Below are 26,526 nucleotides of genomic sequence, written 5' to 3' on the forward strand. Positions count from 1 at the left end.
GGTGGAATTTTATATTGTGTGCTGAAATTTTTAAACGAAAAATTCTATCTGCGATATATTTAGCCAACATCCATCTCGAATATAATCGACCGTACGGTATTACAGAACTAAATCCCCCAAAAGCCACTTAAGATTCCATAGATAACATGAATTTACCATTAACAAATACCTACCTAATTCAACATTCCTGTGTAGCGCTATTTTTTTATAATACGAAATATACAGAATTTTGTAAATAAAAATAAACACTTATACAATGTTGGTTTGATGACCAACGTAAGTGTTACGTTAATCAGCTTTGCTTCAACAATATCTCCAATGAGATCCACATCATATATAATGATATACAAACATAAAGTACGTAACATCAACTTCATAATATGACGCAAATAATGCAACCTTAAAAATGTAAAATGTAACAACTTTTTGCTCTACATATTTTTTAGGTTTCTTTGTTATCTAATAAATTTTTTGACTTTATTTATTAGTGCTATTATCTTAATTACTCCATTAATTCTATGATTAACATATTCAAATTTTGGAAGAATTAATTGGAGTGCAACTGGGTATATTTTTCTTTAAATTTATCGATAAAGCTAAATTCCATTTGTTTCGAACAACAGTCATTAGGGTTTATTGAAAATTTCAGTTATTTTTATGTTAGAAATATAATTATAATTTCATTACTTATATGTAATATGTTTGTTGCTATTAATATGTGAAAATAAAATGATAGTTTTTTTTTTTGATTTTCAAGAAATCTTTATGTTTCTATAATATTATTCATATTAAATCCATTTGCATTTATGGCTCAAAAACTTTTTCACAAAACTCGTTCCGCTAAAAAAGTTATCGTCACTGTAAATAAACATATTTCCTTTTACAATATTCCTGAGTTGATTGAACTGAAAGTAGGTAAATGATCGAAGAGGTAAATTGAGGAAGTCACTTATCAGCCTAGTTGACAAATCTGTGATGAGATCTGCGAGTCGCGATAGCCCATATAAGCAGTTACTCTGATGGCATTCCATGGATTGAGACGGATTCTTAGCGTGAATACAATATTTGCAAATGTTACTGAGGGTCTTTTTGTTACTCTAACTTTTACTATCAGATTTTCTTAAGTAAGTTTGGAATATCACTTTTTACACAAAGGTTATATTGTTATTGATATACTTTATTGATTATTTACAGGTTACAGCTACTTGGCACGTATATGGTTACATTTCACATTGTCAATTTAAAGATCTTAACTCAATCTTAACTATCGTATGAATGATATTTATTTATGCGAAAACAATATGAACAGTAATTACAAAGGGATATTTGCCTTACTGAATTAATCAAGATAAGTTTATGTTATCTGGTAACAGATTGGTTAGATTATAATTTTGGTATAGAAGAGTGATAAAGTTATAGGGACAAAATTTTAGGTAGGAATAAATAACGAAACTGCAGTCTCAATAAAGATGAATAAACCTAATTAATAACCCCTTCAAAACAAATTTTCAATGATAATTTCTTGATACATATTGTAACAATGTAGGTTTAAGTTGTATTCACTACATAAACCGCGACAGACAATGAGGAATCAAAAACTTTTATACACTACCCCAGATATTCTTAACCCCTCAACCCTTTCTATTCGCCTCATAAAGTTAGCGAAATGTGCAAAAATACGAACATAATGCCATTTGCATAATGTTTTAGCTTTGTTTTTTCATAGAGTCGGTTTTCAAATGTCACCGCAGACTGAGGGTGTGAAAACATCTATAATAGGGTGCAGAGTGTATTAAAAAATTGTTTCGCGCACTTATTTTACATTCTTGATGTTGGTTGTCTTCAACAATTGAATATTTGAAGGGTTGGTGTAGACGTCTTTTGTGAAATAGTACTTTGTCACATCAGTGTTTATTTGTTGACATGTCACTGCTTCAATTTTTCAGATCATTTGATGGCCTCAATTCTCATAAACTGTAATTGTAAATAATTACAATTTATTATATTATAAAATTATGAATCCTGTTCTCTTTGAAACGTATCACTAACGAGAGAATGTTTTGTCGTGTCTCGTAATATGCAAATAGAACATCCTTATATGCCAAAGATCAAGGATTCTTAGATCGAAAACTAATTAAAAGCTAGTTTTCAAACTGATTTATTGTCTGTTGGTTATTGATAATGGGATTTAATAATTAGTGATTAAAATAACATAGGTTAAACCTGTTAGTCGCCAGTTAGGCAAAAAGCGCAGTGACCTTACAGAAAAGCGAAAGTGAAGCGAAACGAGGAACGGCGACAGCGCCTAGAAAATTAAATAGGTCGTGATGTTTTGCACGTGAATAGAATTAAATGCCACCGTTCAGTTAGATGGACGTTCGTTATTTATACGAATTTAATCCCTAATTCCTTCGTAATAGAACTTATAATAAAAGTTAATCCAAAGAAGACAAAAGTAAATCTAAAGTAAAAGTGTTAATTGTAGTAACGTAACTTCGATGTATTTATATGTAATATGAGAATATATTTGGAACGTTTAATTGCTAGAAAAAATAAAAAACGTCAATCCTAATAATCGATAACTGGATCGCGATAACATCTTACTTTTATAATAAATACATATTTGTTGCAATAGAGAATACAACAAGCTCATGACTTGCAGATTTTTCAAGGAAAATCAAGATTCAGTCACCCCTGAGTAGACTTGAAGTCTACTCGACCGGATGTAGTAGTCATTCCGGCAATAACAGTTCCGCTACCAACACTCGACTAGCTTCCGTCGACGACGAAACGGCTTCCTCCCTATTGTTTATGCCTTAAATAACGTCATATATCTATATTTTTATCGATTTTACAGTATTTTCTATACCATTCAAACTGCCGCAGATTATTCTAAAGCTTCTAGATTTTCATTCATATCTATAAAATGTTACTTTCTTGTTATAAAATTCTTCAAGATAAATAAGAATAATTTCTTCAGTTAGTGTGTTGTTATGACAACTTTGATCTGATGACCGTGTTAAAAATAATAACTCATAAAAATGTATATGACTTAAAGATTGTCTGAATATAACGTTTCAAACATAACAGACATTTCGTATACGCGTGAGCTGTTCCTTAAAAGGGCTTAAAGTAATTAAATGAAAATTTCTGTCACCATATACAGCAATTGTTTTCATCACATTCCTATGAATTTTCTATATAATTCATTTGAATATAATTACACTTACTGCTTTCCTTAAATAATATAAGTAGAAGTCCTACAGCTGCTTTAAATAACTGTGGTATTATCATTGTACATATTTATTAACCAACTTATAGTATCTATATAGCCTTAAAGTCGGTTCAGACGTATTTTATTTCCTCTTACCATTTGTTAGATGGCAATGATATAATTAATTGCTGTTAGAATATGGAAATGATGGCGCCTGCTGCAGCGAAAGGGCCAAGTGTTTTTAATCTAGTACAAAATTAATAAAGATTCCGTTATTTAATTTTGGGAGAGTTGTGGCATTTTGAATATTCCCGTTTCAGCGTACAATTTTATTATAACGTTTAATCCGCTTTCATTTCGCATGTGTACGAATAAATCAAGTGTTTGTTTTTACATACCTAAGGTTGAATCATGTGATTTACGAGACCCGTTTAAGCTCTTTCGAGTACATATGAATTATATTCAAAGTCGAATGTAACGGTAGGTTCAGCGGCGATCGATACGTAATATAGCACCCCATAATGGAATACTTTTACATACAGCCCCCTAGAAAACCAATAAGAACAATAATAAATAACTCTTATCATATTTCGAGTATGCTCCTGGTCGCATCGCGAGAGATCCAAAGCAATATATCACTTGGAATTTACGAGGCAAGATACGACAGGAAAATTGCAAGAATGGTGGCACAATCTATCTTAGTTGGGTTGCTTAGGGAGGCTGGGGTAGCTCAGGCGATGTGGGCAGGGTGAGGCCGGAGGGGAAACTTCGAGAGGTTATTAGTCCAAGCATCTGTTGTTGAGCGGGGGCGTGATGAAACTGCTCGGGTACAAGCTAACAAATCTAATTGCTCAGTAGGCGCCCGTGTATAGTCGTGGCTGACAAATGGCCCCTCATGTGGCAGCGCGGTACACGGCAGCAATTTGTTAAACGTACAGGTCACTGTGGTATTTAAGATTTAGTATAAAACATCATTATATATGTAACAGAAAAAAAATCGTTGTCCTTATAAACAAAGAATTTAACATTTGTTGGTCACAATTTGTTGCGATCCAAATAGTGAAATTAATATCATAAGCTGAAATTTACCTAGTTTCATGCGATAAGGAATGTTTTCATATCAAAGCTCTGTCTGACGTAAGATAACGAAATATGAAAAGTTTAGTTCTACCGTGTACCTACCTCGTACAATCTTTTTATGCTTATCTTTCTGTGATTTATGGTTTGTTCGGCGTCCAACAACGGGAAAGAAAGGAGGTATACAAAAGTAATTTATTTTTTACGTTTGTTTTTCTTGTCTTTCCATCCGTGCGTGTACTGGTCGGGCAAACATGTTTTTGAAGTTGGCATTTTTGAGTTGTCGCGCATGATTTATAAGTGACCGTGAGTGTGGGCGGCGCTTAACGCGATCAGAATTTCGGGTTACACATTACATAAATCACTGTAGGTAAATAAATCATGTATTAACCGTCAATTCTTTATTCAAGCAAAGAAGAAACTTAATCACAGAAACTTGAAATTATATAGGTGTGTACGGTTCTAGGAGCAAAGTTTTTAAAATCTAGATCTTAAATAATACACACAAAAAAAAAATTGGTTTTTAACTTTTTTTAAACATGATAAGAAAGTTTTACAATACTCTATTAAGTTAATTCAAACAAATAATCCCTACTCTGAACAAAATAATAACTCCACTTTGAAATGCATTAAAATCATTGTTACGTCGATGAATGAAAAATAACTTCCAAAACTTATTATTATTTTTTGTTTCAGGTACGTAAATCATGAATCCAGCACCATGTATGTAAAGAATGTCGAAATAAAGAGATTAATAATATCACATATGCTTAGGTAAAACTATAATAACCACGAAGTATAGTGTATGTAGTATACCTATAGTGTACACAAAGTTAGTATATTCCAACTATAATATGTAAAAGTGGCAAGAAAAATATAGACTCTATATTTATATATAGATAACAGGCTCTTTAAATATGCCTAAAGTTAAATCAGGAAAAAAAATAGTTAAAGTCACGAGTAAAGCAAATAATGGATATATCAAAAAACAGGCCGCGGGCCATGTTTGCAAAAGTGCATGCATTATGAAGATTGCAAATCTAGCTGAGCCAAGCAGCTTTACTAACAGTCGTTGCCAAAAATCACACGATAAATAATACAGAACTAAGCTGCATGCATTATAGCTGTACCTTATCTTAGCGAATTTGAAGCCAAGAATTGTCCATTAAATATGCATTAAAATTACCTGTCCCGAAGGAAAAATAAGATTTATTTGACGCCTACCGCTAATATTATGAATAAAATATAGTGTATTTATATGTAGGGATATGAATAAAACTAAGATTATAATTTATCGAAAGGACATAGTAATTAGTTATTCCGCACTCGTAGACCACGGTACAACCTCCTCAATTAGATGCGTCGCGATTAATGTGATATAAGAGGGATTTCTAACAAATACCCAGCTTTTATATAACCTAGGTTTTTCACAGATTAGCTATGGATATTTGATGCAGCAGCGCGTTTTTAATACCAAATAGAATTGAGAGATCTGTATACGTCACAATTTTCTAGATCTATATGTTGCGTAATGTTCAAATGGCGTGTTAACAACAAGGATATGTTTCCCAAAGTTGTCAAGCAAGTCATGTATGATACTAGTGTCGTGTCATACACCGGACGTGCTTCTCAAAGTGCCAACTTCAACCATTGTCAATATCATTTGAAGTTGTCACTGCCAAGATAGCCTGCTCTGTTTTCATGTCTTTCACTTTAGTTTGTGAGATGTTTATGTTTTGCTTAATAATGGTTTATTTTGTTTCTCAAGTGAAACAAGCAAATTGAAAAGCAAAATGAAAATTTTCAAACATTTTCATATGGCTCACAATTTTCTTCCGGAATATTGCGTTTTATTACTGAGGATATATATAAATATATATATGTTATATTTATTAATTTGTATTAAAACTATAAATAGTCGGCTAACTCCGGCGCTCTGCCAATATTCAATTGTTATTCAACAACGTTTCCTCGCAAGCATACATCGAATACTCAATGTGAGGAATTTTCGCACACTACATACTCAACGAATTATTAACTAGTTTTTATTATACTATTGCACTTTTCATAGTAAGAGTATTATCTTAATATTATAACACACTAAAGTAATAATAACGAAGATGTGTGCACAAAAATCACTATAAAATTATATCAAGCACTTGGCTTCAAAAAAATTCGTAAGATCTGATTTTATTTATTATATTTTTGATAAATACTTTTATATTGTAATTCTGTTATATACTATAAGTAAACTTATAAACTATGGGTAAATCTACTTTATGAGCAATCTTATGTACAATCTAATATCGATTTTCCTGATGTATGAATATCAAAATAATACAATGAAATAAATTTCTATAAAAACAATTTAATAGTTGAAACATCACGTCAATTTATATTTTTAAGATTATTTTTCCTTAGAATTTCACTTAAAATTATTCTTACGATTACCGTCTCTCTTGTTACATAGTGCGCCGCTTACCGTTTTGTTTATCAAAATACCAGCTGCTGAGTATTGAAACTATTCAATATTTCAATAACTATTTTATTCCAACCAACACATTTTTATATATCTTTAACACAAATATCATATAGTCAAATTCTCTTAGAGGTTAAATAAAATAGTTATTACGTCAGTGATATAGTAACAGCCAGTATAACGTCCGTTCCACAGTGAACTGTTTCGGCGAACAATAGACATCATAAACTATCTAAAATTTCAAACACATTTATTGCACGCTTTTAGTTACAAGTATATTCAAAAATATGTCAAGAAGATATGAACTAATGATCAGTAGTAACGATGTCTCTAGTCAGCTTAATCGTTGGGCGTAAAATTATATTGGATCCCATGAATAAATTCAATGACGAATTAATAAAAAACCTTTTGTTTAATTTATAAACATTGTGTACAATCGCGTTCAGTAACGGTTACGTAAAACGGTTAAATATTTTATTCTATTGATAAATTTATTCTAGGCACACTGTAATCTAGAGGCAAGTCACAAGCTGTCCTCCTATTAGCTTTGGATTTCAAGTAGCCATGAGTTGTCTCTGGCCCTTCCTGCGTTCAACACATGAATGAGAGCGCTATCGCTTACGGACAAACTGACAGATGCATTCGTTCTCATGTAGGTTAGAAAACACAAGTGGCGACAGTGTCACATGGCATACACTTGAATAGCTACATCTTGATACAGAGTACATGATCGGATGCATTAATACAATATATATCATACCGTATCAGAGTTTTTAAATTACATTCGTGACTTTCCCAGTTGTGTTCGTTGAAAGCTTACGGCGATCTTTTATTTAAAGTGAGGCGAGAGTCATAAATCATTATCTGTCTTTCAATACGATTGTTCGATTATGTTTTAAAGAATAAATCGTTACAGAATAAGGACCTAATTGCGATCGCTGTCGTCAATAGCTATGAACATGCCACTTAAATTATTAGCGTGAATTTAATGTAGTGTAAAAAAGTTGACACGTTTTAATTCCGCAATGAGTAAGAAAGCGCATATTTTGAAGCGTTAATTATAGTAAGGACAAAAAAAAACCTAATTAATCTCATTTGTTTTCCTGCTGTTATTAACATTGGAATTATGTTGAACTGGTTGGAAGTAAAATAAGAAGTTGATTTTAAACAGCCGCGTCCGAAAATCAGATTCAGCGAAGTGCAAAGCCAGACACGAAAACAATCCCTTATTAATGTAACGTCAGCAAAACATTGTTTGAATCGAATATATGATAACGTCAAGATTTTTGCATTGTATGTATGAGTTGAATTCATTAAAATACTGATTTATAAGAGAATTTTTGCTTTCTGGTTTTGTAACTTGTAATGTCTAATATAATTTAATTTCATGTTACGAGTCTGTATTCCATTCCATTCCATTCAATTCCATTTTTATTTTATTTTATCAAAGTCCGATTCTCAAAGAGTGTTTAATTATTGTTGTACCGAGTTCAGATTTAATGTCTTCATCAATAACTGATAATTTATGTACTGCACGATCGGTACAAGACAAAATTGAGGCCGCCGGCACCCCTTTGTAATCAGTGCAGAATTATAAAGCCATTGCAACACCGCAGGCTCTGTTCTCTGAGTTATTAAGAAAGTTATATCTCAATGAAGTTATTCGACGTACCGTCCCGTATTTACGTATGTAAAATTTCCTACCGTGTAAGCCTCAATATTATGACCGATAGCGTAACTTGTTACCGAACGGATTTGAAGTATTTTAAAACTAAATAATAGGAAAATATTTCGCATAAAAACAACTTCACCCGCTATACTTCATTCATGAGAGTATTGTCAAAACAAATCCAACTAAAAGCAACACACAACTAACAAATACATCGACGCCTTCAATTTGGTGGAAATTATTGTCAATCGTCACCACCGATATAGTTTCCATAACATATATATAAAACACATAATCTTCACCAACATAAAAACAGATGTATTCAATCTAATATATTTACATACACGCAATATATGGACGCGTATGATTAACCATACGTCTATGCTTCTTGTTTACAAGATATAGAGGCGGACCACTAAAGACTCGGTGGCTATTTTAAACGAGCTCTTTTAATAGTTTTAAAAAAGGCCGTTTAGATTAGAGCCGCGTTCGAGGGTTAGTGGCTTATTGGTATTTGAAATATTAGGTGGGAGGAATGGCACTCTGGAAGTATTAATAGCCTCTTTATAGACTCGGCTTTAAGTTTAACATTATCTAATACCGCTTTATTAATAACGTTTATTTTTATGGTGAGATTTATTAAACGATTTTTCACGATTGAGGAGATAATTACAACATATTTTTATAAACAATTTGTTTAGAATAACTGTTTTTAATCGTTTATCGAACATCGAGTTAAATATATCATTATACTGTATGTAGGTAAAACCAGTTCTCCCAATGTCTTCATCGAGGTATGTACATATTCGATCGATAATACCGATCCATTTTAAGATTGATGGTCTGACGATTCATTTTAAATAACAACATTCAGATTATATATGATATTAATTATCAATGTTTATAGTTACAAGAATGTTATTATAATCGCTATTAAAGTCATGCTTAAAAAAATCGTTTTATAATGTTTATAATTCTAAGAAAAATATATTTAAGTTCATGCTCTTAGTATTATAATATATATATAATCGTAAAAGTAACTAAACAATAAGATATCCTTTATTTTGACTCTTATAATATAGGTACGTATTTAAAAAATACTTTCGATATCATGAAAAAAGGAAATAAAAAGCAAAGCATTTCTCTGAGGCGCAGTTTGTCATTTAACGCCCTTATCGATGCACTGCCAGATAGCTTCGTGTTTATGTCGCTTAAATTAAATTGCTTGTGTTGATTATAGTGGCACTTCTTTTTATAATCAGAAATTTATAAACCACGAAATAAGGTCCCTCGGACGGATAATACATCTTTTTTTGATCGTTCTCTGGTATATAGAATTTACATGTCTATCGTCGCGGAATAAAACACGACTCGGGACAATAAAACCGCTGTAACGCCCACAGATCACGTGTAAAATTATATTTAAAAAATCAACACAGAATTACGAAATTATATAAGAATAAAACGTCTTCATTAGTCGTACGGCGATAGAGCATGGCTGAGCAATTTATTTCTGTATTCCCAGCAATTTGATTTGCTTGGATCCCGATTTGTGAAGGATGGGAGTGACCGACAATTTCTGTTGCCACTTGCAATTGCAATTTTCGAAGTTCCACGACCAACGCCATAAAGTCGTTGTTTCCGAGCTCTTCGGTGTAATTGAGGCTCGCGGCTTGGCGTAATTGTTAAATTACCTCTATTGAACGGTCACCTTTTGAGAAGATAATCGACCGCTATTAACTTTTTATTTTAATTTACTATAATTAATTATTTTTATACCATATTTATTACATAATTTTTAACTTGTTTATATAAACCTTAAATATAACTAGAATTGCAGAATATATAACAAAAAAAAAGTATTAATATCTATTCAAATTCGTAGTTTGAGGATAAAAAAATACCTCAATTTCCCACCGGCATTACATTTTTTGAATATAATTGTACAACCTGCGTCCAGTATCGGTTTCCGTATGACAGAATGATTTATGTTTTAGGGCTAGTTAATTGTGTTCCTCTCTGAAAAAAAAACTATAGGCATTATCTTCTAGCGGTCGACAGGTAACAAATCTTGCTTTTCAAATATTATTACTCATCGCCGTCGATTTTGGGAACGGACGAGCTACGAAAGCTATATCACCACCTACTCGGTATCCCGCGGTCTCCGGTCCCCCAAAACTTCAAGCGGACGCGACAGACATCCATCTAACCGTCTCTTTCCACCCCGCAGACATTAGATAATATTAGATATATCCGTCTCACGCACTAAAATAGACTTTGCCCAAGCGCACTACTCGTGTCAAAACTTTTGTTGCTTACGAAATTTTCCCCTACCTCGTGACTTTTTTGTACAGTCAAGTCTCTGTGTTGGGGTCGTAGAGTTGTGTTAGAAAAAAATACATTATTAACAGTTCTCGATATGGTTGTTATTGTAACATAGGCTTTTGTGGTCGCGGTACGTCCTCCGCGACACGGTCTATAGCATGGACTGTGTCAGTTGTAAATAAGGATTTGTATAGATCAAACGTATCCAAATAGTGAGTGCGACATTAATTAATATATATTATTTATATAATTGAACTAATTTATTTTATCATCCAATAAGAAACTTAGTAGAACACGTCATGGTTTTCGTGAATTCTGTGATAACGAAGATTATTTATTAGTGCTTTAGTGTCGTCGTTAATTATAATAAGTGGTTATAGAAGTTTTGAGAGGATTTATGTATACAGTAAGTAGCCATTACGGATGACTTCATTATTGTGAATAATTTGCTTCCATTAGAACAAAATGTTAGCAATTTTATTAGTAATGTCATTTCTATGAACTATCTATTTCGAATTGTATCTGTAATGTTAATAGTTTTATCGGCTGTGTTATAACCAAAATTTATTGTTTGAAATTAATCTAATGAAATGTAAAAAATGTTATTGCGGCTGAATGTGATTTCTTTTAAGATCGACTTGAAATGTATGGAGATAAAAGATGTCATCTGGAATCCTGGAGCTTGAGGCAGACTTTAACTCCAATCGAAAGAAAAAATGATATCAAACCTTGACACGCTTAAAATAGGGCACATTTTGTAATAAAAGTAACATAAGACGTTTTTACAATATAAGTTTTTTTTGACAAAGGTCCGGACCAAAGTTTTGACCTAGAGTTTGGAATTCATAAAATCAAAGCCGATTCCGATATGTAGCGTTCCGCGAAAAAGAATACCTCTTAATATTATTTTAATCAATTAAAAATATTTTCTATATAAAAATAACTCTATTCATATATTAAACCATAATATATAAATAAGTCCATGTAACAGCAGCAGTTAAAGTGAATTCATAGCTTTTATCACTTAGCTATTTTTGTCAGCGACTTCCCCGGATAGCGAAGGACGAGGAAATGAAATTCTTATCATTCCTACGTAGAAAGAAGCTCACTTCTTTCAGTTATCCGTTCAGGAAATATATAGGGGATCTGAGTCGCAATAACCAAGATCTGATTGCTACAGGGAATCAAGGAAGAATCTCCCGCTCAATCTAAATAATGCGCAATAAATGTCTTCTATGTATGGAAAAATAAGAAAATGTTATGCAATGTCAAATATTATATATTTAAAACTAGATCTCTTTCAAGGCTGCAACCATATTATATAATTAATAAATAATACGGCTAGCAAAAAAAACATTATCTTGAATTTCACACGCTTAAAAGAAGTTATCAAGTGTTGCGCTCAGATAGTAATAATTGTATTATAATATATAAAATTTATAAATCCGACAGTGATGGTAATTTCTCATTCTGACGCTACATTATTTACGATATGCCCGCGCCTGAACGCAACGTGCCTGATGTTACTAAAAATGTGTCAAAGTTTTTACGAAGTTCTTTCATTCCTTGCTTTGTAGGACCTTTTTCTATTGTTTATTTTTTAGTTGCCATTGAAATGTCTTTTTTCTGTCTAATACTCATATAAAATTTCTCCTTTCAACCAACTATTGTATATATTTTAGGGACGTCTTTTAAAGTGTTTTTTTTTTGTATGAGAATAAGCTTTCTCGCATTTAATGCTTTTTAAACATATAATCGTATTTAACAAACAAAAATCTACGTATAGCCAAAGCCCTAGGCGACAATCACCTTAGTCATCAACTAGCTAGGGCGTTAAGATCGATTCTAAAATTAATTCAAGGAATATCGGCGCAAACCGCAGAAAATCGCGATAATTTTGACCGGGCAAAACAGGAAGTAGATTTTGATAAAAACCCTTTTGAGTATTCGAAAACCATTTTTAAGAAAGAACGCGGACAGCTTCTCTTGACCAATGAACAAATTTACGATCATTTTAAGAGCACATACGAAGTGCCTAAAAGTGTAAGACTCTATGCGGATCCCAACGAACAAAAACCTGGAATTCCTCGTTTCGATTTCCACGGCATTCCACCAACGCTAGATGAGATAAATATTCAGATAAAGAAAAAATCGTCTAAATCTGCGCCGGGACCCGATGGTATCCCATATATAGTCTTTAAAAAATGTCCATCGGTTCGTAAACATCTCACATATATATACGATAAAATCTGGTCAAGGAAGCAAATCCCGGAGTGCTTCGGGAAAGCAATTTTTGTCCTCATTCCCAAAAAAGATCGAGTCACAGATCCAAAAGATACTAGACCGATAGCCTTAACAAATACTATATCCAAAATCTTTTTCTCAGTTCTACAAACGAGAATGACGCGATTCATGCTGAGCAACAGGTATTTTAGGCCAAATCACCAGAAAGGGTTTTTACCCGGAATTTCTGGATGCCTAGAACACAACACTTTGCTGTCGGAGAGTTTAAAAGATGCTAGGAAAAGCGAGAGGCAAATTACAGTTTGTTGGATAGACTTAGAGAATGCGTTCGGGTCGATACAACACGAACTGATGCTATTCGCGCTGAGATGGTACAACTTTCCGCCCCTAGTTACTGATATGATCGCGTCGTATTACTCAAATTAAAGTTTTCTATAACAACTAAAGAAGGCCATTCAAAAACTTTTAGTTACAATGTAGGACTATTTCAAGGTTGCTGTTTGTCTCCAATTGTATTTAATATTGTAATTAACATCTTAGTAGATAAATTAACCAGCAACGAGAAAAAATGGGGGTATCGGTTCAAGTTTAATAATAAATACACGGAATCCATTTTAGCCTTCGCTGACGATCTCGCAATACTGACACGTAACCCCAAACACTGTCAAGTACTATTAGATGAAGTGGATAGATTCTGTGAGTGGACCGATGGATTGAGGACAAAACCAAGTAAATGTCACTGTCTGTGTCTCGGTAGGCGGAGTACAAGATACACCTCATACGATCCGGGATTATCGTTAGGCGGTCAATGCATTTCTACGGTTACAGAAAATGCACCATTTAAATTTCTCGGTCGGAAGATTGATAATATAGGTCGTACTCCATCTTTGGAAGGTATAGTAGATAGCTTTTTGAACGATCTCAACAAGGTAGATAGCCAACAGATCAGTAACGTTAAAAAAGCTTGGATCTACGATAATTATCTAACTTCACGTTTAAATTGGCCTTTCCTCGTTTATGATTTTAATAAAACCCTTTTGTCAAAGTTAGATGCAGGCGTCATAAAGATGTTGAAGTTGTGGCTCGGGCTCGCGCTAACGGCTGATTCATCGGCCTTATTTAGGGATCGCAATAGTTTTGGGATGAGTCTAAAAAGGCCATCGGAGCTCTATAAACACCTGAGAGTTTCCAAGAGGTACATCTTGGGGAAATCCCAGGATGACGTTGTTACATCGCTCCCAAAAGACAAAGATGCCCCAGAGCTAGAGTCAAGGCTTCAATTCCACAAGCAGTTTATGATAGGAGCGCAAAGTAACAGAGTAGGGTTAGGATCAAGTAGGAAGGTCCAAGATACGGATATATTGAAGTCTTTTATTCGACAAGACGAGAATGATAAATATAAGATCCATGCAATAAGTTTAGAAATGCAGAACGAGTGGTTAGACATAGGAGATTTTTGCATCCCATTGGCACTAAAGTGGCGCACCTTAATCCATGATTGGTCGCCAGCATTGCTAAAATTCTATCTCAATGCGTTCCAGATGACTCTCCCAGATCAGAGTAATTTAGTAAGATGGGGTAAAGGTACCGAAAAGACTTGCTATATCTGTGGGAAGGCAGTTGGAACTGCTAGGCACTTGTTAGTGGGATGTAAGGTACTCCTCGATAGCGGTCAATACTCGCGTCGTCACGATAGGGTTCTGGAAATCATACGTGAAGCGGTTAGTCTTTCGGTAGCCAGAGCGCAAAAAGGAATAACCACAAACGAGCGATCAGTAGGTTTTGTGAGAGAGGGCATTAGGACTATAAAAACAAATGTCAAGCCTTACTCCATCCTTAAAGCGGCTACGGATTGGACTATAATGATGGATACGTGTGAAAAACAATACAAAATCCCCGAGGATATTTGTGCGTCGGCCTCCAGACCGGACATATTCATGTATTCGCGAATCTTAAAGCGCGTTGTGATGATAGAGCTTACGGTTCCTTGGGAAACCAACATCCCCAAAGACCATACCATCAAGGTCAACAAATATTACGAGCTCACAAACGAACTCACTCGAAATAGGTTCGTCGTGGATTTATATGCGGTAGAAGTGGGAGCGAGAGGTATAACGGCTAAATCTCTCTACAACCTACTAAAAGACTTGGGCCTGTCCAGAACTCACATCAATTCGTTCTTGGAACGTACTTCGAAGGCAGCCCTAGTAGGTTCTTTTCAAATATGGTTAGGTAGGGAGAGGAGCTTGGACAGTGGAGGTGAGCGTTTAACGCGCGTTAGTTAGGGGCCCCTTAAACCTACACCTGGGTCGCAAGTCCCAGGCACTGTTGAAGCTCCACTCCCTGCAACGCAATGGACCCGGCACCCGCACGGTGAATCCATTGAATGCTAAGAGGTTTCGTCTCGTCTCTTATAAGTAAATTCATTTAACTACATATATAGTTTCTAATAAAGTTTGTAAAGTTTCTAATAGCGAGCACAAGGCCTATTTGCATAATCGGTTCGTTCAAAAACTTTGTTAGTATTTAATGGGCCGGATCGTCCGAATCGGTTGCTTAAGTTGAATCGGTTAAAAAGGCTGCCTTCCCTCGGGGGCAACGCACACGCTCGGATACTATTAGCATTAGGCATATGCGATACTCTTGATAACAAGAAAATTTTATGTGACACATCGTTGATAAGAATTTTTGTAGAATTGAATACAAATTTATTATAAGTACGCGTAAAGGTGTTTAACTTAGATAAAACAGTTGTTTGTTAGTTGAAATTTATTCAAATAGCTTGTTATCTTGGGTGCTATTAATATAAAAAAAATATTAAAAAATTCACTGCATATAATTTAAATGAAAATTAATTTACACAATCTTTAAAATGTTTTACATATTGTGAAACGTTATTAAGTGACATATTTATATTAGGTACTTATACTTTTGTTTTCTTACGACAAGAACGCATTCAGAATTGAAACATAACTATAAATAATCACAATAAAAATAAATTCATAGACATTAAAAATACAAAATGAACAGTGTCGTAAAATAAGTAAAGGTGTCAAATTAGACGAGACTAAAAACGGACATGCGATTCCGTGTCAGTATATTATGCTAATTAATAATGGACAAAAAACACAACATTCTAAGACATCTGACCGGTGTGTTCATATTACGACTCATACGAATTTCAAATTTAGAGATGCGTAGGCGCACAAGAAATAGGTGGTATTTAAAAAGATTTAAATCGGACCCGAAACCACTCGTAGGACGTGATATATTATCTCATGTTATATAAATTTTGATTTTCATCTAGAATTTATCGTCTAATGAGCACATGGCTCACGAAACTTGCCTAAATCATAACTAGCCATCTAGTTAATTGGACCTAACGCTTTGGCGGAGACGCGTTACGTTTTACAAGGATCACTAAAATTAAAAATTCTTATATGATAATAAAAAAATATGTTTCAATTCAAAAAAAATATACCTGCTCATTTATTTACGGTATCAGAAGGGTATATAAAGGCACATCTGCCAGCGGACTGTCAGCTTTTAGATTAGGGACGTTTTGGGCGCGCCCCCAAATTGAGAGTTTCGGCCCGCTCGTTCTAAATTAGTAACGGTTACCAAATTGCTTTTTAATTCATTCTCCCTTATTATAAACATCTTTACTGAACACTATTGTTTCATAAATTTTGCTTTTTTACAAATGAATTGCTTAATATTTGAAATGTTGTTTTTATGCTCAATTCTTTATTTTTTATTTATTTTTTATTAGGACTCATTTAATTAAGAAGTAAATAAATATTACTTATCAATTCTCTGATACAAAAAATCATTATTCTTCTCATCATTTTATTTTTTTTGTATGATTTCATTCTTTTTTTTTATACGATAACCGTTCCCCAAGGCGCGCCGACCCAGCCCTAGCCGAGGCCCAACCCTAATTTTAATGGCCGCTTCACGTCATATCCGGGTTGCCGACTATGGATTACATTTCTTAACATAATATGATTACAAAACTAAGACACTTGTTGTTTATTTAATATGTAAATTAATAAACACATTTTATTTATTTATTTATTATTATTCAAGCTCGTAGTTCGCTAGCATGTCGTTATAATTGAATATTTTTTTTACGTTCCGTATAACGATCAATGAACATGCCTACATCAAGTTCTGAGTAACATTTACACTCTTAGAACGTGTCAATGGGAATAGTAACGCGGGAGGCGTAACTAATTGCTGTTATTAAACTGCAATAAATCAGTCATTTATGGCCGAGCAAAGCGATAAGTGGCCTACAGTTTTTTTCACCTTATACCATACTTAACATAAACATATACAGTTCAAACTCTTTCAATTCCAATTTATATGCTTAAAGATATGTTTTAAATATTAACGAATTCGTTATTTTAAGTACTAACTATATCTGTAGAAGACGATGAGGAGAAAAAAATTAATGTTATATTCCTAGCCGAGTACATCGATTTTTATTATAAATATTAATAGGATTCCATACGATTCTAAATGTCATATGCGATGTGCTATTTATCTCTCTAATACGCGTATATTATTTATGTATATGTATAAGACACATACATCATAGTCAAAGATAACTTGAGTTTATATAGCTCGCGTATCTTAATTTTCAATTACACAGACAGTAAAACATATGGGAGCCTCAAATAAACCACTTTAATGTAGCAAACGTACATTAATATCGGAATTGAAGATAGCTTCGAAATTAATTAAGCCGGCACAGATTGAATTCAGTTGGAACGTATTAACACAAAGTATAAGTCATCGTTGCACTCATGGTTTAACCCTTCCGCGCAAGCTGATGCATGAATTACGAGTGTCCGGGGTTCCTCACTGACCCCTCCGTCCCCGCAGACCTCGTCCGATCGATAGAAGCTTTTTGTTAAATTTAAACCGTAATTGCTGAAAAGTTTTCACGCCGTAGCGCCGGTCACGCGTATTTTATTACTATGAAATTGAATTATTTATGACGCCATGCACGACAGAGCGACCATTGTGAGCGGGAAGCGGCCGCTGCTGAATTTTAATATTAAAATTATGTATTTTCGTTTGTATTGTGCGAATTGTGCGATTAGTATCGGACGTTGCTCGTCACAAAATGACATATCTGCTCTGCCGGCTTAATTGCGTCGCCCCTAAAGCCTTGTCCGAGATTTATGTATATCCAATCCCGGTCGCCTAATCCCGCTTCTGCCCGGGTCAATCCGACCCCGGAAAAGGTTTTCCCGGTTATTTTCCGTGGAACTTTTAATCCCGCCGAATACCGACATACATCATAGAGGATTAAGAGGTTTAAATTGGAAGTTACCGACGTCCGAAATAAATTTAAATCGGCTGGCAGTCTGTATTGTGATATCGGATGCTAAATGGGAACCGATATTATCCAGCAAGTAAACCTCGCGGTGTGTTTAAGCTTAGCAAGGCTTCATGAACATTCACGTTTTAAATCGGTTGCGATTCCATACCATGATTTAATTATTCAGCCTAAAATAAAAACTTTTAAAATAACAATCGTTCAAAAACAAAAAAAGGAATGGAAAAGTCATTCTTCTCCCTATTTTGAATAACAAACCCAGGCGGGTGTTGCAAAACGAAATTAAAAGGGTATCAATAGGGGCGTAGTAAATCATAGCGGAACCTCTGGCTCGGCGAATCGGACCCTTCACAATAACCTTTCAGTAACACCTGACTTGTATAAGCAATCGGTCAGCTATTCCTACAGGCTGGTGGGGAGGTTATAACGTATCAGATATGATATACTACATCCATATAAAACTAATCTTATATTATATATGTGACAATTTGGAACTATATACACCCATGTGATAAACACTTAAAAATAATAAATATTTTTGTTAGTACTGTCGAATATATTTCCATAGAACATGGCTGAGAATTATAATAACATTTATAATCAATCAAACAATATATTGTTGTAAGCAAAACTTTCATATAAATGAATTAATAATATACAAATTGTGCTATTTTCATTTAGCAAAATTTTGCACAGAATTAATTTTATACCAGGAGAGCTGGGAAGTACTAGAATACAATTAAACAGCTGCGAGAATGCACCCTGCGAGCGGTTGGTACATATTCTCCCGGGGATTGTGTTTCTGGATTGCGTTGTACGTTCTGGAATAGGAATCGGGTACGTAAATCATTAATCAGTTGCTCATTTGTTCCCTACAAAATTATTTATCGCGTGCATCGCTTGCTTTGGCTCTTTTAAACGACGTCACACCCGTGAGCCAGTCTGCTGTGTAAATTACATAGAATTATGAAACATTACTGATTCTACCATTATATAAACAATTGATTGTATTGTATAACATTCTCATAGTCTTGACCTTATGTGAGTAACTAAAAACTTGATATCTTAGTAAATAATGTATACAACATATGTTTATTAAAAATATTTATTATGTTCGTTATGTATAATAATAATTTTTAGAAACTATATCATATCACAAAAACTACCTATACTCTATAGTTACTCTAAGTTAACTAAACCTATGTAGGTAACTAAGTTTAGTGAACTATTCTACTGGCTTAATTTAGGCCTTTATTCGGGTTATATGGTTTAATTGATATTGTGTGTTCAAAAGATAAATAAATATGGGTTAAATGAAGTTATTAACTCGTCATTTTTTATAGTTAATCATGTGAAAAACGTACAAAAGCATGCAAATATAATATCTTAGTATAATTTTTAATTTTAGTACCATTAAACGGTCTTAAATACTTTTTTTTTTATAATATCTAACATTCTTATCATTAGAACGCTGCTTCTATTAATTTAGAATACATTTTATTTATATACTGAATTCTTTGTCAAAACTTTTCACATAAATATAAAGTCCTGAGTAATTGCACATTCTTCAACTGGGCCCTTGACCGTTAAAGGGTCGCATGGACTCTTGTAAATTAAACTATTAATGGAATAATTGCTACGTAATTAACACTAATGTTACCAAAATATTTTAATATAAAAAAAGTTTTATAACACATTGATTAATTAAATGTTCTAATCCAATTTCAGATAAGGCATTTTATGAACATGACATTAATAAAAATAACGGAAATATAAAAATGAACACTTTTGCTTAATCAGCTGTTTAATTTAAAACGTCCGATTAATTTTCCTTGAACATGAGCCTTAGGTAAGAAACACAATTAATTTATGAGCTACAATCTTATCACCTAGAAACAGGCGTTAATTTTTAAGGTCGTTGAACTCTTAATTAAATTAATAGTCATTCTAGTTACATTGTAACACGCCGCTGTTTATTTATAATGTATGTATGTTTGTAAATTAAATAGCCTATCACGGTCGCAATCTGAGCATAAGGCCGGCCTCCTATTGTCACCGTACAGTTTAGTTTACCTTTAATTACGCACGCGGTTTAACCTAAGATAAGGTTTAATTCGTTTATCTTTTAGCCTAACTTGAATAAAAGATAAATTAATATTACATTAGAAACCGCCTGGGTGGCCGTAATTGTGATAATTACGTCAGTACGTCAGTTATTGTGATGAATTATTAATGATACTGTTTACGATGTGATAAACGTTCGCCTTGTTCGAATAAACCATTTATAGCATTACGTCATCTAAACATATGTTTAAAAAAAAATAACTAAAAATATTAAAGAATATCTTTTTACAACTTTAAACTCTAATTGTTTCAATACAATCTAGTTACATTTCTAACAACCGAACCGATTTTTTTGTAATAAGTTTGTCTATTTGCCGCTAGGTGTCACTATTCTAAACAAGTACTTTCTCCATTGTAAGCAACGTATTCTTTCATCAGAGAGCGCCCTCTCTGTTTTTGAATGCGATTATCACTTAATTGCTAATAATATTTATGTAATGCAATTAAACATAGACTTATTAAAAATAATTATTACACTCCATGCTGATTATTAAAAGGAACAAAGGAATGTTTTGCTTTTTTGCGATTTATAACCACAACATTCCCAGTTGTTTTATATAAAGTAGTTATTATATACATAATATTTTTATAGGTTTCTGATAATTCGTAAATATTTTAACTTTAAAATACGATACAAAAAGCATTCGTGATAATTGTTATTTGATAGTAATTTTAAAACAATAATATTTTTATGCAATAAAATTAAACCAAACACAACACAAAGCTGTAATTCATAATGGCTTCCAAATAATATTCACAAGGGTAAAGTATACCCCTAAAAATTAAAAATGGCCGCCGTAGAAGCACTCTCGATTGGTGGCCATAACTCATGCCGTTCGCCCCGCGTCATTTGTCTACGTCACCCCACCCCTCTTAGAGATTGCTCTAGCAAGATGTACGTACTATTGTATAGATATAATAGCTCAGTCGACGTCTGAGTTCGATAAATAAAAAATACTTCAAGTGTTTGTTTTAATTTAATTAACGATAATTACCTTAATAAAGGCTAGCAAGCTTGTTGCAAGTAAATTTTTAAGTATCTATAACTGTAAACATTAGAAATGGAATTCGTTACTATGCGATCTATACAGCCTTATATATATAGATAGTAGGCAAGGATGATAAATTATGTTTGATAACTATTGACTTATTGACATAGATCAGACATATTGCAAACTAGTTGACTGTGTGTTATCGCTATGTGAACTATAGGTACATATATTTTACGCCTAATTAGTTTTTCATGTCACTTAAGCACAAATAATCTTAATCTATGCTTATAAACCTCCAACGCTATAACTCAAAGGGACTAGCTTAACCTCTGATTACGTTTCCATTTAAAACAAACTAAAATTACTTTTTGTACGCTTAAAAATTGTAAGAAAGTCATAACTCAATGCAGTAAGGTCCAAAATCGATAGTAGCTTTCTTTTCAGATAGCATAAAAATATATTGTAGAAACTAGTTCGCGTGATAGAAGGCAGTATTGGAACGCAGCTCACGCACTTTAACAAAATTATTTTAATAAACAAGGTTGGATTTGATTTTCCCGAACCCAGGAAGAAACAACCAAAACTTCACTTCATTATTTTACTTTCTATATAAAAAAAAATAACAGCGTTAAATGGAAATATTATGTTAATGGTACAAGATTTTATTAAAATTAAACGAAATTTATTAGCTATATGTTACACATACCGTTTCTTAGGAAGCTTTTGTTATATTTTTATTATACGTAACAGTAATTCATGCTTGCTTTAAATGGCCTCAGTAAGCAGCAATTCACACAAATATTGGGCAGACTAGTTTTTAATGTTAAACACGTAGCTACGAATGGTAGCGTGGGAATCATTTGACTAACGTTTCTAGGAAGTTAGATGAGATTGTCCAAAAATGTTGAATTACAACTTTTATGTATTTTGTTTATTTTTTTAATGGAACTAGAAATAAAACTAGTCAGAAGATTTCCCGTACTGCATGCTTCTTACATGTTTTTAAGCTAATATATAAATAAAATACGTAACTATAACGAATTGCGGGAAGCAGATAACGTAAGAGGCGCATCAACTTAGAGTAGAATGTTAATTATAATTAAAAACCTACCTGACGTTATTAAATATTCACGACGAATATTTTAGCAAAATATTGTATGTAAAGAGAATCTTCGTAAGAAATTCAAATATAAATTCTCTTACATTTCGCGTGCTTAACAAGTAAAACGTTTGCCATTGTCGAGCCTCACTTCGCATCGCCTTTATACTATTAAATCGTACAAGAGTTGACCAAAAATAAATCACTGACGACAACTCTATCTTTGAAACAACAAAGCATTCGCATTCGCAACGATTATTATCTCTAAAACAAACTTAATGCATTTACGGCTAGTAGCGACACGGTCTAGAGACATTTTACTTACTTACCAATTAAATATTGCGTTCACGTGTTGCTTTCTCCGATGGGATAAAGTTTAATTTTACTTGACGCATCCGAACGGTCCGATGTGATTTTAACATCTTAAAGTTTGCTGTGGCCGTGTACTTTAATATAAATGGCACAAGTGCTACTATTGATTATTTTTCTTATATAAATTGAGTTAATAAATAGCAGAGGGCCGGTCGTGATCACGGATCGTGATTGCAACACCGCTGCGTGCCCTTTGGACACGGGTACTGTAGCCGTGAAAAATCATTGGAACATATGCAAGGCTGCCTCCCTCGATGTTCTAATCTAGTCACCTATGACGAACTATTCGAAGCTAAATACTATGTATGAAATCTAATGCTAAGGACGATAGTAAGAAGCTAATGGTTTTGTTGATATTAATTACTTTTCGCCCTAGCTATTGAATGAAAAAAAGTATAGACGTTCAGTGAAAAACAAACATAAATAAAGCAAAAGAGCACAACATTATATTTAATTATTTTTTTATGTAAATACTTCTACTACTACCTACTTTCAAAAATACCGAAAAAGGGAGTAAATAAATATAAAATTAGAATGTAGAACTAGATACAGATCCAAATGTAGAATCTATTAAGCAACATAAACTTATGAGCCTATCTGTTTAAAAAAATACCGCCTTCAAAATAATAGAACGTTTTAAAATCAATTACTTAAAGTTCTACTCGTTCAGAATTCAATTACTGTTTTATTACACATTAAATGTACGATCGAAACTCGAAATATTATCGTCAGTTCATTTGATGTAGATATCTATCAAGTTGTTTTCATCAGAGCGATGTTGTTTGTTTAAAATTCGTACACTGCGTTCGACGTGTAAGGCGGACAAGGGATCATAAAACATTATGGCTCTATTCTATTCGATACGTGATAGTTGGAGCAAGTGTTCGATGAATTTTAATGTAGGGCTCCTCGCTGGACTGACACCGATACACTTCCGGGAAGTCCCTATGGAGGTTCCAGATTTAACAAAACCTCAATGATCTGACGATCATTACATCAATTTGTCGATTATCATCGCAGTAATCGATTAGCAGCGCAGGCTATCGATAAAAAACATCGGATTAATTGCGATTAAAAAGCTTTGAAAAAAATATATAATTCCGAGTTACGAAAAAACACGAGTAATACAATGTTAACAATGAAAATACAGTAATAACTCATCCGTAATTTGTTCAATTATTTATAACATCTTTAACCAATTAAAAACTTACCTACCTGTCAAATCTTATTAGTAAGATTATTGTAACTGATAACAAAACAGCCGGCTATAAAAAGTGACACATACATTCAATATTAGTGTCATGTGTTATGTACTTACGCCTAATAAAAGCATGTTTGAAATATTAATAAATCTAATGCGTGCCTTAATATTTGATGATTAACGGTTGTTTGTTGAATAACGCCGTCCAATGTGTGATGATAATTTCATTGAAATGCACCGGGATTTATGTATTTGAATGCTTGAACACGTATTTTACAAATTCGGTTGGTTTTTTAAATAAACTTTATGTAAATATCATTCAACTTCAAACATCGGCAACTTGGTATTTTGGAAACGCAGCCATCACTATAAGTTATAGGTACCGTATGGCGAAACAATTTGATCATAACTTAGTAAAAAAAATTAGGTAACATAAGTAAAAAAAGTTACGTAACTAAGTAAAAAAAAATAATAATTTAGCCTGAATTATACATAATAAACTGTGTAATTACAACTGATTTCTATTTAGCATAATTAATTTGTTGTAACTTCGAGCGATGACGGCTTTACGTTTCTCGAATGTTCGTGTATCAAGCAACATCGACAATTCATGATCAAATCACCAAAATCGCAATAGAGCTGAATAGTTTATCATTATGGGCATTCCAATCTGCATGTTTGACGTGCTCCGATGGTTCGCTGACATCAATTATTTCTACCCTGATTAACATTTAAATGACACAGTTTTGGCATATGTAAGCGAACGTAAGATAGATCGGTATCTCGCGATCTGTGGCTGCTTGAGGTACAAACTTTGATGGATATTTAATGACTTTTAAATGGTTGTTACTAAAATATTCCGTCTCCGTTCATCAGATTAGCTTTCAATAAACCTCCGGGTTGCATGAGAAGAGAAAACTCTCGGATGCTTTTACTAAATAAATTATACATAACCTATGCTTACTTCTGCTCTTGTCTATTAAATTCTTGATGTATTACACAGGAATTCAATTATCTTTATTATGAAGGGTTGCTGTATGTATTTTTTTATAAAAAGTTCAAAGCGATATTATGATAATCAACTAGGTTAGATGACCGGGTTATGTGTGTAGTATCTTTGATATAATATAGAGTTAGACATTTTCACTTTTTCCTGTTGTAAATTATTGCTAATGATTCTTGAGACCCTTAATAATTTAAAAAAATAAACTCTTTATAGTCTTGTTATTGTGTCTTTTATATTTCTGTTACTTCCTACTATTATAATAGCGAAATTAGTCCTAGTCATTCTCGACCAAAATAAATAGATAAACAAAGTTGTCGTATAATATACGACTGAAAAAATATTTGGTTTTGCGCCATCTACTGTCTTTTAGGAAAACAAAATATATTAAACAAAAATCGGTCAATATGCCATTAATATCGGTGCCCTTACTGTTGGTTACTAAAAGCTATTTTGTCTTATTACTATGAAGCAGTCCTCTTGATGTAATTGAGTCAGTAGTTAATGATTTCATATACCTAATATATATTTTTTATAGCATAAAATATATGGAGCCGGAAGAGTTCTATAGTTTCTCCCCTTTGTATAACTCGTTGGGTTATTTTTCTTGCCCTGCACAAGTAAAAGTAGCGTATGAAAGAAAGTCTGATAAGCATGACTTATGAGAAATTAATCATTATTAATGTCCACGGTTTTTTCACCGACAGCCGGCTACCTCACGGATCATTTATTAGGTTTAGTTACAGATGTAACACCTCATAAACTAACACACTACTTCAGACTCATAAGCAGATGTATTCATTAAGAATTATAGATAAAATGTTAAAGCTACAAAATAAATATATTGTTGTATATCTTGTTAGCATTATTAATTTTTTTCTCATAACTTAAAATTTAATCAAATTCTGATATTGAACAGAAAAATAAATAATAGATATAATAACTAAACAAAAATAGAAAAATCTTTGCAAATCGATAATGATAATGATTTTTGATTACAAAAAAGACATCATGAAAACCTTTTTCTAAACATCGTAATAGTATTTTCTCTATCAGATAATTGATGTACCATCCCATGGACACACCTTCGCAAAGCTGCGATCGACACGTGCGAAACCTTTTTCATCAATTTGTCAAACGCATTGATATGCGAAATGAGGACCGGGTTTGCACGCTGAATACATACGATTAAAAAATCACCGCGGTAGGTGACCAGACTGTAGCCAGCTTAAATTGAATAGATTTAGCGTCACACGGCGACTCTTAATTGTCTAATTTGTAGCGAAAACAAGGCACTCGTAAGCGGACGAATATATTTCTATGGTATGCAGAAGGACTTTCTTTTGGAGCGGAAAATAAACAAGTCCCGTGAAGCAT

The 26,526-nt window shown here is 33.2% G+C and overlaps 1 protein-coding gene across 3 annotated transcripts in view; it reads left to right on the plus strand.

The window, feature by feature from the left end:
• The window catches only part of LOC116769106 (homeotic protein antennapedia-like), a 169,565-nt gene that overhangs the window by 20,153 nt on the left and 122,886 nt on the right, over nt 1-26,526 (plus strand). The window contains exon 1 of one of the 3 annotated variants that reach the window (XM_032660115.2): nt 10,812-11,170. The exons of the other annotated variants lie outside the window; for them this stretch is intronic. The gene's annotated coding sequence lies outside the window, so the exon portion shown is untranslated. Of the gene's footprint in view, nt 1-10,811; nt 11,171-26,526 lie in introns of those variants that run through there. 3 annotated transcript variants of the gene reach the window in all.

Source organism: Danaus plexippus, chromosome 5, assembly GCF_018135715.1.
Source record: "Danaus plexippus chromosome 5, MEX_DaPlex, whole genome shotgun sequence".
Lineage (NCBI taxonomy): Eukaryota > Metazoa > Arthropoda > Insecta > Lepidoptera > Nymphalidae > Danaus > Danaus plexippus.